Raw genomic sequence first — 15114 nt, 5'->3', positions numbered from 1 at the left:
GCTTTTTTTCGCCCCACGTCACGAATGAGCCTCTCGGGGATTTTTTCCCCAGTGTTGCTCTGGGTCACACTGTTTAAATATACCTCCCTGGTTTTCTGTGATCTCATTTTTCCTTAAAATATCACTGGAAAGTGTTTTTGAGTCGAATGTTTTATTTTCCATTTGAACGTGGTGAAACCCAGACACGGGGGCTCCATCTTGGCACCAGGCTGGTGGACCTGGACCTGTGATACCTTCTGTGGTTCATGGCCTTCAGGGAACTGGGAGCAGTCCGCAGCCACAGTGACATAACAAGCCTGCCCAGGGACATGGGACTCTGTATAGTTGCTGGGTACAGGTACTGCACCAGTGGTTGTGTCTCAGGACCCAGAAAAGAGAAAATATTGTGTGGTTGTGTTTCCCCTTCCTCTTCCTCCTCTTCCTCTTCCTCCTCCTCTTCCTCCAATCTTTCTCACAGAATGTTGGTCTCTGTCATGACCCTCCTGTTCAAAGCTGTTCAAGGAAGTACTAGTTGAGAGAGCAAAGTCAGGCCAAAGTTTGTGACTGTGGATGAAGGCAGACAGGGAGAAATGTGACGTGGGACAAATGCATGGGTCACTAGAAGCAGCAAGACCGGCCTGAAAGGAGAAAGGGCGCTGCTGTCTCTGAGGTCGTCTACATGATGCTGGCCATGGAACTCGGTACACTGCTGGTGCTCTTCCTGAGTGATGGCCGTGTGCTGCTGAGCTCTAGATCTCTGTGAGGCCAGTATCCCACCCTAACAGCCTCCAGGTCTCCGGAGAAAGAGAGGGGACAGGAAACCTACCCCATTGTCTTAAGCTTATACCAAATGTAGAGCACCTGTGGGAAGTACTGGGATTCTGGCAGTGGCTGGGGAGACAGGCTTGGTAGGTTAAAGAGCAGAGGGCCACACAGAGCAGAGAAGGTCCTACAAGTTTGGGGAAGCAATGATGGGTGAAGATACTTAACAGATCAGGGCTTCCTAAAGTTCCTCCACTGTGGCCTCATTGTGCCTTAGAAACTGTGAAGTTTTGCCTGGTATACAGATCAAATGCTTGTTGACCACAAATCATAAAGAGATTTAGTTTTTAAAATTCTTTAGTATACATATAATTTTATCCTTTATTAAAGGAGGGTGTACTGGCTAGTTTTGTGTCAACTTGACACAGCTGGAGTTATCACAAAGAAAGGAGCTTCAGTTGAGGAAATGCCTCCATGAGATCCAACTGTAAGGCATTTTCTCAATTAGTGATCAAGGGGGAAAGGCCCCTTGTAGGTGGGACCATCTCTGGGCTGGTAGTCTTGGTTCTATAAGAGAGCAGGCTGAGCAAGCCAGAGGAAGGAAGCCAGTAAAGAACATCCCTCCGTGGCCTCTGCATCAGCTCCTGCTTCCTGACCTGCTTGAGTTCCAGTCCTGACTTCCTTGGTGATGAACAGCAGTGTGGAAGTGTAAGCCGAATAAACCCTTTCCTCCCCAACTTGCTTCTTGGTCATGATGTTTGTGCAGGGATAGAAACCCTGACTAAGACAGAGGGAAAAGGGGGTAGGGATCTGAATGTGTTGGTTGATGTTTATGTGAAGAAGTGAGTCTTGGGGCTGGAGAGAGATGGCTCAGTGGTTAAGAGCACTGGCTGCTCTTTCAAAGGTCCCGAGTTCAGTTCCCAGCAACCACATGGTGGCTCACAACCATCTGTAATGGGATCCAATGACCTCTTCTGGTGTGTCTGAAGACAGTGACAGTGTACTCATATACATGAAATAAATATTAAAAAAAAAAAAAAGAAATAAGTCTTGGCTGAGTACTTAATACCACGGGATGTAGGATATCTTCAGTGTTTTCAGAATTGATGGATGCTTTGACTTTATAACCATAAGCCCTGAGAATACTCCTTTGTAGGTTGTAGTACACGGTATCAGAAGTCTGTTTAGGGCCATTTAAAAATAATTACTGGAAGTTCTGGCCTGATCTCAGGTCAAAACTCATTTAACATTTTTTTCTTTCTTTTTTAAAAAAAATGACTCTTTTATTCTCATATTACATGCACTGGTGATTTGCCTGCATGCTTGTCTGTGTGAGGGTGTCAGAGCCCCTGGAACAAAGTTACAGACAGTTGTGAACTGCTATGTGGTTGCTGGGAATTGAACCCTGGTCCTCTGGCAAAGCAGCCAGTGTTCTTAACCACTGAGTCACTTCTCCAGCCCATATGGTTTTTTTTTTTTTCTTTAATGATGCTCAAATAGTGCATTCAAAAAAATCAAACATTTTTAGCATAGTACAATCCAAAGATACACTCATTTGGTACTGTCATGCTGAGAAATGATAACAGGAAAAAAAAAAGAAAGAAATCAAAAAATGAAAAAACCAAAACCACCTTCTTCTTCCATGGTCAAACCATTATGTCGCTATAAGAGAAGGAAACTTTGCAGGTAGACGGTTTGCATGGCATCCAGCTGTCTGGAGTCTGAGCCAGGCTGCTTTGGCAGCATCTGTGGGTGTGATGTGGTGTGGCAGCTATGGGCTGCGGTAGAGCTGTGTAAGGCAACAGGGGTGAGCGCTGTCAGGAACAGACCCATTCCACGCTTGATCCTTTGAATCAATTCATGGTCATTTCATGTTCAGAGATCTATGATCGCTGACCCATCTTTGGCAACCTCTGTCCAGTCACATGGCCCTGAGTAGGTCACAGTACACAGTCCAAAAGCTGTGCTATAAGGGAAGCCCTACAAAGAAGGCTAGAGAGAGGAGTTACAGAAGGTCAGTAGGGGACCATGACAACTGCTGAGCAGGGCTTAGCAGAGCAGGGCTTAGCTTTTGACAGATACACTGGGAAGACTACACAGAAAGTTCTAGAACAGGCAAGGGGACAGTCAGGGAGTCTCAGTGAGGGATGGCTACAGCAGTGACAGACCACACACACCTCTGTATTGGAGACTGAGGATTCTAGTGACAATATCTCTCACCAGCCAAGTAACCCTGACAAACTCAGAGCACTTCTGAGACTAACTCACCGGCTCTTTCACGCTGGGACTCTCATCCGTCCATGTTCAACCATAGAAAGGCCAGTTCCAGGTGCTTTTTACAACAGGGGGTGGGGGTGGGGGTGGGGAGTAAAAAAACAACAAAGCTGTTTATAGCCCAGGATTTCAAAGCTTCAGGGACAAAGAGACACAAACTAAAATTGAAGCAACAAGTGTCTTAGGGTTTTACTGCTGTGAACAGACACCATGACCAATACAAGTCTCATAAAGGACAACATTTAATTGGGGCTGGCTTACAGGTTCAGGGGTTCAGTCCATTATCATCAAGGTGGGAGCATGGCAGCATCCAGGCAGGCATGATGCAGGCAGAGCTGAGAGTTCTACATCTTTATCTGAAGGCTGCTAGCAGAATACTGACTTCCAGGCAGCTAGGATTAGGGTCTTAAAGCCCACACCCCCAGTGACGCACCTACTCCATCAGGGCCACACCTCCAAATAGTGCCACTCCCTGAGCCAAGCATATTTGACAAACTGTCACAACATGTGTGGTCATTAGAGTTTAGCTAAAGTACAGTGAAGAACATGAGAGGTTACACTGCTTGGGTGGCCTGGGGAGTGGGGGTGGGGAGGTCATCATGGAGGACCTCTCTGAGGAAGGCCCTGGGAAGGGAGGGAGCCTTTGGGTGTTAAATATTTCAGACAGAGGAAATGGCAAGTGCTGTGATACTGGGGTGCTAAGGTCTTAGGTTTTTCCAGCAGAGAAATTGAGCTAATGAATGGGAGGGTAATGAACAAGCCCAGAAATGGCACAGCAGAATAGGGGAGGGGGTGGGAATATGCACCCCACTTTAGTAAGTTTAGAAGAGGACTCACCTAGTATGTATGAAGACCAGAGTTAGATTCCCAACACTGCATACATTGGGCTTGGTGGCACACCTGTAGTCCCAGCACTGTGGAGGTGGGAGCAGGAGGATCGAGAGTTCAAGGCCATCCTTAGGCATATAGTAAGTTTGAGGCTCTCTTGGGCTCTGTGAAAGCCTTTCAGAAAAGGGAAGAGGTGGTGAGGAAAGAAGAGGGGGAAGGAAGGAGTGAATTGTTAGTGGAATTGAGCAGTACTTACAAGGGCATAGTAAACACTCAATAAATGGCATTATTATTACAGAAATGACCCATTTCTGAGGTTACCATGGGCCTACACTGTTAGGATGGCCATGGGGGCAAAGAAGATGTATCATGAGAAACAGCGGAAATCACCAGAGAGGCTGATTCGTTTGGTATCAGGAAAGGGCTTCCCGTCCGATGATGAGAGCGAACAGAGAGCCCACCTGCCTTGTGAACAACGGGATTCAATGATGAGTTTGGGTGTGGTGAACTTGAGAGTGTGGTGATTGCCTCCTGGAAAGAGACCAGGAGCAGGGATTCAAGGCATCTTTGAGGAAGGGGAGGGGAAAAGTCCTGCCTTGTGATGGAGGGGCGGAGCTTCAGACTTGGAGTCCCAAGGGAGCCCCCTCATCATCATCTCCCACATGGGGGACTCGGGATCTTGGCTCTCCATCTCAGACCTGGTGAGGTCTCTGCAGCTGGCCTGGGAACATGTTCTCTGCCCCCAGCCAGGGCTCTGTGACAGGCGCAGGGAAGTATGTGCTCCCAGTTTCTGAATGGAAACACAGGTATCGCCAGGACTCTCTGTCATGGCACAGGAATTTAGAAAATGCCATGGAGCAGGTTGGGTCTACCCTGTGGGCTGTTTGCTAGGTTAGGAGTCACAGTCAAGGTCACAGTTCAAGCCAATAGAGACCGCTTATTTATTTCACTAGAGATGGCCGCCTCTGTCCCCTCCTGCTTCTGAGATGCTAGGTAGTATCGCCCTTGGGTCTGGCCGTCCCCTCGGCTCTCTCTGGGTCATGCCGCAGGCCTGACAGTAAGGAGCCCTTGCCATAGCTCACATCTGACTCAAACCTGAACTTGAGCGTGCAGCTTCCTGACTATGACTTCATACTGTTTTGTTACTTGTCTAGCCATCTTGCAACTTCTATTTTATGCCTTTTTTTGTTGTTTTAATTTTTAATGATTCATTTGTTCATTTATTTTATCTGTATTGTCATTTTGCCTGCATGTACATCTGTGTAAGGGTGTCAGATGCCCTGGAACTGGAGTTACAGACAGCTGTGAGCTGCCTTGAGGGTGCTGGGAATTGAACCCAAGTCCTCTGGAAGAGCAACAAGTGCTCCCAACCTCTGAGCCATCTGTGAAGCCATATTTTATCCTTTTTTTTTAAAGGTACATCTACTGTTTTATTTCCAGTTTAGAGCAACACATACTTCATTTTTATTATTTTTAATATCGTAGTAGGATTTATTTTTCTTCACAAAACACTTTAGATACAGAGAAATGAGAAGACAATTCACCCATTGGTTTAACACCCAAGGACGACAATGGGGACCGTTTGCCTTCTCATCCAGCATTTAAATGATTCTGTGCATTTTTGAAAATAGAAACAGAGAGCACTTATCAATTACTCAGGATGGGCCAGGGAATATGTGAAAGCACTGAATATATTTAATTTACTACAACAGAGGAACAAGCATGATCCTATCTCACATCTTTGAATACAAAATCACAATTATAGATGGGCCCGGCTGGAGCTTAGTGGTAGAGCTCTTGCCTAGTATGCGTGAGGCCTTGGGTTCAATCTGCAGTTCTGCCAGAAAGAGAGATAGGGAGGGAGGGAGGGAGGAAGGAAGGAAAATTATGATGGTAGATGGCTTACAGGAGCAGGATCGTTAACATTCACACCCCATGCTTTAATTGAGATAATGATAGCCAGAAGATACCAAAGCTAGCACAGCTAGGTAGTGGTCAAGTTAAGACTTTGCCTCCAGGACTCATGCACGTGTGACAAGTTTGATGAGGTGACCACTTGTCCAGCATCCCCCGTGTCTTTGCCACCTCTCCTGGCTCCTTGTGCACCTGCCTGCCCTCCACTCAGGCCCTGAGATGTCAGACAGCACTTTAGAACAAGCTGATGTCACTGCCTGGCAGCCTCCCTCCTCCTAAGACCCCACGGCCTTATTGGTTCAGAATAGGTGGTGGTGGTGTCTTCCAGAGAGAATGCGCGCTTGCCTCCGGTGTTGCAGGATTGGAGTCTACGGTTCTGCTTCAATCCTAGAATGACTCCTCACAGCCTAAGCACATGCAAGAACATCTTTTCATTGCTGTAACTTAGAAACACACACACACGCACACACACACACACACACACACACACACACACACACACACGAGACCACAGTACCAATGGATGTATGTTTTAAGTAGGTGTGGTTAGACCTGGAAAGGCCTTCTGTTCTTTTAGCCAACCTGGTCTGATAGAGGCACACGAAGCTAATTTCATGGGTGGACTTCGCAGACGTGAAGGTTAGAGAAAATTACCTCAGCGCCTGCACACACCACAACCTTGGCATTCCAACAGTCTTGCACAGAGCCTGGTAAGTGTGTAGCTGTGAATTCTTTCTCCCTGACCAAGGCCTTGCCTTTGAAGCTCTTGGGCATGTTGTATCTGGATTGGCTGAAGAGTTTGACAAAGAAATTATCTTTCCTACGAGGGACCCCCAGAAATACACACACACACACACACACACACACACACATGCTTGTTTTTGTATTTTGTAAGATGAAGGGATAGTCACCCCTTTGGCTCAACATGCCCCACATCTGGGTACTAATTCCTTGGTAATTTAGCTATGTAATAAGGACCTGGGCACAAACTTCTATTAATGACCTATCCTGGTGGTGATGGTGGTGGTGTCTAGAGAAATGTGTGCATGTATGATCTCTCCAAGTAGACAGTCCAGAGCGAATTGGGATAAGTGGGACATAAAGGGCTACCTGGGAAGGCCAGCTCCTTTGCTGACCTTGGGCTGTGTTAGTGTATACTAATCCACTCCTTTCAAATGCCCCAATGTTTCTACCCTGTGAAAAATCCTGCACCTTTGCTGGGAAAAAAGCATCCGTTCTTCCATTCCTGCTTCCCTCAGCTTGCCGCTGTATTTGAGTGGGGCTGCGCTGGGCAGGTCGTGGGAAAGATCTCTAGGCAGCTGCCTCATCTGAAAGCCAGGCCTGGCCAGTGTGGGGAGGGCGGGCAAGAGAGGAGGCCTTTCTCCCGTCCCTCCGTAAGAAAATAAAAGAGATAAATGAACCCTAATCCTGACCCAGGGGCGAATCCCAGTAAAGATCCAGGTTAATTCTTCCTGCCGATCCAACCCTCGGATTCATTGTGAGAATTAGAGAGTTCTGAGCACTAATTTGCCAGATGAGATTGTATAATTATCTTTTATAGGCCTGTGTGTGATGTAGGCTTGATGTTTGTGCTGCAGGGGCTGAGTGCCTGCCTGTGTTTGGACTTTGGAAGTCCCTCTTACCAGGCCTGAGCATCTCACCTGCAGCTGGGGTGGGGGGTGGGGGTGGGAGCTACGGAGGTGTCTGTGATCAGATAGACCCTGGGGTTCAAAGCCCACTCTACCCCCGGGGGTACTTGCCCATGATAAAACAGGGAAGCTTTAAATGGAACCACAGGAGGGGGTGCTAACCCCATGCAAGGCCATGGTAGGGGCCAGGTTCCTGGCTGGAGTGAGCATCTTCCTGAAAGATCCCTCTATGGAGCAGCAGTGAGACATTCAACAGGGTGTCTCAGCAAAGCCCACCGAGGATGGAGAGTGTGAAGAGGCAGATAGTTTCAGCACCAGCTGGTGGTAGTCATGCTTTTATGGTTTCCTAGTTTCCTTCCACCATCAAAGTATTAATATTAAACTCTTATGGTTACAATTGTATAAAGATGATTAGTACCCAGGCTGGGCCCGTTACCTAGGCATTACTGGGACCATCATTACTGGGACCATCACTTGCTCTGGTTTGGGAAGACATGACAGCATCTCATGGGCTCATAAAAGTAACTGTGGCCTGGTGGATGTGTTGGCCTTGGGGGAGGTTCTGGAAATGGGACCCAGGGCCATGACCTTCAGCGAGCTTCTTGACCAGTTTTGTAAAAGTCACTCCAGTGGTATATTTCTTATTTATTGTAAAAAAAAAATCACATTCATGTGAGACTTGGTTCAAGTCTACGAAGGGGCTGTGAGGGAACTGATCTGGGTTGAAACTGCAAGGTGCCAGCAGAAGAGAGGCCTGATGAGGTCTGATCAGGTGTAAGTTGCTCTTTGGGGCTGCTGCTGAAGGCGTTCCATCCAGGCCCTGTCCATTGTCTTCCTCCGGAAAGGGGCAGGAAGGACCATGCTGGCATAAAGGGGCAGGAAGGACCATGCTGGCATAGTGGGAGGTATATCCAAAGCCCAGCAGAGCTCCTAGGGTGCATTCCAGCCTGGTGCCAGGGACAGTCAGTCTCCCTGGGTAGTCAGGCATGCTCCCCCCCCCACACCTCTCTTTCTTTCTCTCCCTCCTTTCCTTGATCTCTCTCTAACTCTCTGTCTCTCTCTACCTCTGTCTCTGTCTCTTTCCCTCTGGAAGGAGCAGGGGGCCATGCCACTTCAGAGAACACAGTGAAGCAAATGTTCAGTGGAATGCAGAGATCTCTTGAGATATACAGCTGCCTAGAGATGGGTCTCTTGGGCTGTGAGCCCAAATTTCCTGCATACCTTACACAGTCCCCAGAAGGGAAGCTGACGAGAGGTTGTGGGTGGCTTGCCTAAGTTTCTGGGAATGTGGGAGGATATAAGGGGGCGTCTTTGAGTTCAAGGTACTTATTCACTGTGTACCAAGGACTCCAGCCTTGGGTTCTCCCGGGGAATGCATTAATAATGGAGATTCTAAGCTATGGAGATTGCCCAGTGGGTAAAGTACTTGTCACACACACGTGGGGACTTGAGTTTAAATTCCCAGAACCCATATAAAAGCAGTAGTGCAGGCCTCTGAAATCCAGCACTCTACTATGAGTGGAGAATTCTTGAAAGCTTGTGGGTCAGCTAGCCTGGTATCCATAGAAGGTAGGCAATGGGAGTAGTAGGTAAGGACTAATGCTTGAAATTGACCTCCAATCTCTGTAAACATGCTGGGGCACACACATCATGGCACACACGCACCTGAACACACACACACACACACACACACACACACACACACACACACACACACACACACACAAGATATAACTTTAAATGTAGATTCTCAGGTTACTACCTATGTACCATGGATTCCCTTTAGTAGTGTCCAGGCCTCACAGAAGGCCAGTCAGGACCACTGGCATAGTTTAGGTCTCAGTATGATTTTACAGAAGTCCAGGGGGACGGGGACCATTCCTCTCTCCAGGACACCCTCTAACCGTGTAACCTCAAGAAGACTCCAGCCCAGGGTTCTGACCCACTATTCTCTCTCCCTTCCCCCACTAAATTGGCCAAAGTGAGACTTCATGGGGCAGAGTGAGGACTATAAATTGCCTTATGTTAAAAATGAATTCAGCAATTTATACCAGAGGGAGGGGCAAAACTAAAACCGTCTCTAGTCATCTGGGGTCTAGCTTGAGTGAGTCCATGGCATATGTTCTACCTAATAATACACTGAGAATGGGTGGACATGGGGTTACTTTGCAGGAAATAGGAGTGGGAATCTTGTGATGGTTTGTAGATGCTTGGCCCAGGGAGCAGCACTATTTGGAGGTGTGGCCTTGATGGAGTAGGTGTATCACCGTGGGCGTGGGCTTTAAGACCCTCATCCTAGCTGCCTGGAAGTCAGTCTTCCACTAGCAGCCTTCAGATGAAGATGTAGAACTCTCAGCTCCTCCTGCACCATGCCTGCCTAGATGCTGCCATGCTCTTGCCTTGATGATAATGGACTGAACCTCTGAACCTGTAATCCAGCCCTAATTAAATGTTGTCCTTTATACGACTTGCTTTGGTCATGGTGTCTGTTCACTGCAGTAAAACCCTAACTCAGGCAGATCTGTTCTTAGATAAAAGGTAGCCTGCGGTTCTGCTCACTTCCTGGGAATGCGTTTTCTATTCCTGTCAGTTAGCCAATGAGGTTACAGGTATAATAGATCTACTCTGGGTGCAAATGGCAGTTTGCTCTGCCCTATAGTTGGGACCCTACTGCAGGAGGCTGAGATAATAGATCAAGTGCAATCCCCAGCACCATCACCCATCTATAAAGCATTTAGAAACCCAGTGCTGGGAAGGTAGAGTCAGGCAGATTCTCAAAAGCTCACTATTCAACAGGCTTGACCTAATTACTGGGCTCCAGGTCCTGTAGAGAGACTGTCTCAAATAATAAGGTGCGTGACTCCTGACCCATGACACCTGAGTTTGATCTCTCGCCTGTACACACATGTCCACAAAGACATACACACATGCATCCCCAGGCCCTTGAATATGCAGAGCCTATTGCATTTGAGGCCCAAGGCTGGTCCTTGAGTAAGTTCACGGAGGATGTGATAGAGGGATGCAGGCCCTTGAAACTCTGTTCTGCAAGAGGTCCCCCTCCCCGATCTGACCTATGGCTTCTGGGGTTGGCTACAGAGGAGCAGCCCTGCCCTGTCCTCAGGAACTCAGGAACCCTGCAGTGGTGATGTGTGAATGTCCGCTCAGCCACCCAAACAATTCGTTCCCTTGTGTTGAAGGTTACCAGTTTTCTGTTTCCAGTCCAATTGTATTCTTTTCCCCTCTTGTCTGTCTTCTCTCTGTTTTCATTTGCCAACCCAAGGGTCTAGAGTGGTTTCTTTGAGCCTAATGATGGGTAGGCTTAGAATGGGGCTATTATCTTTAAACACCGTTTGAAATACTACTCTTCCTGGTGTCTGAATTAGATTGAACAGAGGCCGGATTTAAAGATTAAATATCTGTTTTAACAGCAACAACAACAGCAACCCTGCTGATACCTGCACATTTGTCAGGAATTACCTGAACTAACTCACACTCTGGCTACCCACAGGGGAATGCAGAATGCATAGCAGTTAGTGGTATATAAGCTTGTGTTTACTGAAGTGTGGTAGAGGCTAGGTGTGGAACCCGATGGTACAGATGTGCCGTCCTATTGAATGATTTTAGACACATAGTAAGTTCAGCATAAGAAATAATGGGATAAGGAGTTTTGTGTAAAAAAAAAAAATTTTTTTTTTAGTCAAGGACTAGGGAGCCAGTTCCTTGGGTAGAATGCTTGCCTTGAAAGCATGGGAACCTGAGTTTAATCCCCAAGATCTGTATTTTAAAAATAGCTGGGAGTTGGGAGTAGCGGTAGATAACTGCATACAACATATAAATGTACACTTACACAAACACACAGCTGTGCATCTGCATATGACACAAACACATGGATGAACACACGTGAATATACACATGTGCACATATGAAAGGTTTCATTCAAAGTAGGCCAGTTCAGTGTTCAGTCATCCGTTATCTTGCTATCAAACTCAATCACTCATACCTTGAATAAAGATCATTTGTACTTAGTTATATTTAGTTCATTGTAGGTTTAGTTTATTAGGTTTTTATTTTTGTAGGCCACATATTTCTCTGAAAGTGGTTTTGAATTTATCACGACCCCAGTTGAGTGGATTTCTTCTGAACTCTTAGGTTTCTTTGCATAGTTGAGAATGATTAGCAACCACCAGCCAGATGAGGTGGCTCGTGTTTATCATCTTGGCACTTGGGAAGCTGAGGTGCAAGGTGTGTGAGTTCAAGGCCTGTTTGGGTGACATAATGAAAGCCTATTTTGCAAATGAATGAGTGAGTGAGTGAGTGATAGCTGTAACCCTTAAGCTCCGACGTTCAGGGTTTACTCCCACCACACGGTGAACCTGATGATGGTATGATGGTATGTTCAGGGTCTCCCTGCTTCCAGATTAACCCTCACCTTATTGTTCTAGGTGAAACCAGAGCTTCTGCCTGCATGGAACAAGAGCAAGAGAAAGGTAAGATGTCTTTCTTAGTACAGCTGTGCCCTTCCTGTTTGCTTTACTTTCAGGAGTGGAGTTGCGTTCCTTTGTAGACGCATCTCTAACACCTTCTCGGGTCAGGCCAGAGCAGCAGGCAGCAGGCAGCAGGCAGCAGGTAGCAGGCAGCAGGCAGCAGGCAGCAGGCAGCAGGCAGCAGGCAGCAGGCAGCAGGCAGCAGGCAGCAGGCAGCAGGCAGCAGGCAGCAGGCAGCAGGCAGCAGGCAGCAGGCAGCAGGCAGCAGGCAGCAGGCAGCAGGCAGCAGGCAGCAGGCAGCAGGCAGCAAGCAAGGGCCTTGCACTTTGCTGTTGGAGTTGGTTTAGGCAATTGGAAATACAGCAAGGCCGTGCTCAGTGCTCTCTGGATTGTCACCCAGGACAACATAAGTGCTCACACCTCCCACAGCTCTAGCAGATAGGTCTCATTATGCTCAAAGGCCACCTGAGGGAATTGAGGCAGTTACAAGCCTAAGATGGTGTGGGTTTGGGGACAAAGTCAGGACTCTATATTGTTGCTGTTCTGTATGGTCCAGGGCCCCCTCACAAACACGTTCTTGCTCCTTCACAGAGTTCACTGAAGGACAGCCTTGCAGAACATGGGGAGAATCATCAGGCAGGTGACTCCAGGCCTGTGCACACAGGAGGTAGGCGACAAGTGGATCACACTTGCTGCCCTTCAGGAGTGCAGAGACTACCCGCAGGATTAAACAGGATCTCAGAGTTTTCGGGAAAGCTGCGGACCCAAGTCTGGTCCTAATAATGCTGAATGTAGAACCCACGGCCGCTCCCTTTATCCAAGGGCTGGCTTTGCCCATAGCTGTCTAGAGTCTTCCATCCTCCGTAGTTACAGCAGGTCTGGCCATAAATCCTGAGTGGGAAGCTCAGAATATGGGCAGGTTTGCCTAGAGATACCAGACCATCCCCGCATCTTCTAAAGAGTCTGAGGAATGGGGTACTGGGGTAGGAATGGGGCTGGAACCCGACAGGTCATGAGAGAAGCACAGAGTAACACTTTGCCTGGTTCCTGGCACAGATGGGACATTTGACAAGTGGCAGTATATATATTTTTTCTTGCTTCAGCTTTGACAGTTCTGGATTTGATGGTGAATAAATTTCTGAGCTTCTGTTTCCTCTGTAAGATGGTGATGTTAAGCCCTGCTCTTTGGGAGACCAGGAATCAAGCGAAATGGGGCAAAGCCAAGGTCTACTAGTGTGCAGAGTCGTGACAACACCACAGAGTCTGTCCCCAAGCCTTGTCCTCTCTCTTCCCAGATACCCCTCTGGCTTTAGCCACTGAAGACACTGCTGGGGTACCCATGATGTGTCCTAACTTGGGGGTTTCAGTCTGTCCTCCTAAAATAATCCTGTTTGCATCTTTCCTCAGCCTCTTCCTTAAACGCAGTATCCCGTGCTCACTTGATGCCTTTAAGAAAGCATTGTAACTCGCCCTTTATAGTCCCGGCCTCCATGTCTCCTTGGGCATACCATCTCCTGTCCCATCATCTCCTCGTGCCCCTGATTTGCATCTCACTCACAAGGCGAGATCCTTTCTGCTCTCTGCATCCCCACACCCTTTCCTCCTGCATCATCTGTGGCTGTCACCTTCATAAAGCTCACAACCACGCATGTCCCATGAGGTGGCTGCTCCTTCACCCAGCCCTTCAGGATGTCCCCCTCTGAATCCTCACTGGGCTCTATCTAGGCAGTAGGTGTGGAAGGACATCTTGTTCCTGGGTCTGTTCATCCCATTTCCAAACGTTCCCTGCCTTCCCTTCTCGTCTGGGGATCTATGGAACACAGAGAGGTAGCTGGATGATGCTGGGCTCTCTGATGGGATGTTGCCCTTGGACTGAGTGATTATTGTTGAAATCTGGGCTGCTGTCTGGGCTCGGTAACTGGAAGGCTGTGTGCATATTGGGGTCAGGGATGGTTAATAAGTGACTTGAGGGGGGTTTCCAGGCAAACTGTGGGTACTGCCTTTCTGAAAACGGCACTCTTGGCCCTTATCAGCCTTCAGACTTCCTCCTCACCCAGTGCCAGACTATCCCATGCGAGGCAGCTTTCTCTCCGGGCCAGAATGGCTGTAACTCCGTTTTCTGTTCATCCGTTCAGCAGATACTCACCGAAGTCTACCATCACCGAGACTACCCTAGTCAGAGAAACGAACAAGACAGGGTCGATCCCATTTTCATGCAGCCTGCCTTCTCACAGGGAGAGTGCAGGTGATACACAGTGAACTAGGAGAACAACGAAATACTACACAAGCAGCTGACAACTTTGCAGATCGCTATAGAGCAAGGAGATGCGGCTCAGTGCAGTTGGGAGGAGCGGGTGAGGGCCAGGTTGCAGCATTTCTTAAAGGGAGATATGGGAACTTGAAGCAGGGGGTGGAGGAGGGGCCTGCATGCTTTTGGGGAAAGCCCTTGGGACAGAAGGGACAGAACAGTGACGGCAAAAGATCAAAGCAGGAGCGGGGATTTGATACCCAGAGAGGATGTGGTAGGAACTCAGTGAGGGCTGCCACACAAAAGTATCAGACCAGAAAGGGCCTCAGGGAACAGAGCTTCCCTGGTGAGGTTTTGAGTGACTGATATATGCTAGGATTTGACTATCCCTCCCAAGACCCCTGTACAGGGGCTGGAAGAGAGATTCTAAACTGGGAGGGGCGTTGGTGGTGATAAATGGTGTAGAATATGCCTATTTCCCTCCTGTGGTCCTGTCATAAACAGACTGACAGCAATGTCGTGAGCTGAAAGGCATGGTCAGATCTTGGGAGCATCCACAGCTGCTGAATGTAGAGTCACTGCTGGCATTGGGGTCTGGGCTTACTAAGAAGTTCACCCACCACTCTCCCCACACACCAGCAAGCCTGTCAGCAAAGGCCACGGGAACATGAAGAAGAGGAGAGAGGATAAATGCCCTCCGTCTCTTGTTCTGAACGTGTTCCAGCAGGGGTAGGTGCTAAAGGGACACTGTCAGGTCACAGAGCAGCTAACAACCGGAGCCGGGGGCTCCTCAGATCTCTCAGGGCTGCCCTTGTCTTGCAGCCCCGTGTCTTCCTCTCACTTTGCTCCTTCCCTCAGAGATCCTGCGGCTTGACAGCTGTAGCAATGGATGGGGTTAGCCATCATACCACAACAGCCAGCAAGGAGAGGCAGGCTCAGAGTGCCCCAGTTCACATCCGATGCAGAAGGTCGTTCT

At 48.3% G+C, this 15114-nt stretch overlaps 1 long non-coding RNA gene across 1 annotated transcript in view; it reads left to right on the top strand.

Annotated features, from left to right (window-relative positions):
- The window catches only part of 2610035D17Rik (RIKEN cDNA 2610035D17 gene), a 157933-nt gene that overhangs the window by 122604 nt on the left and 20215 nt on the right, over positions 1-15114 (top strand). Inside the window, exon 2 of the long non-coding RNA NR_015556.2 lies at positions 11849-11893. This is a non-coding gene — a long non-coding RNA (RIKEN cDNA 2610035D17 gene). The remainder of the gene's footprint in view (positions 1-11848; positions 11894-15114) is intronic.

Source organism: Mus musculus, chromosome 11, assembly GCF_000001635.26.
Source record: "Mus musculus strain C57BL/6J chromosome 11, GRCm38.p6 C57BL/6J".
Lineage (NCBI taxonomy): Eukaryota > Metazoa > Chordata > Mammalia > Rodentia > Muridae > Mus > Mus musculus.
This window is presented reverse-complemented; position numbering and strand designations above follow the sequence as displayed.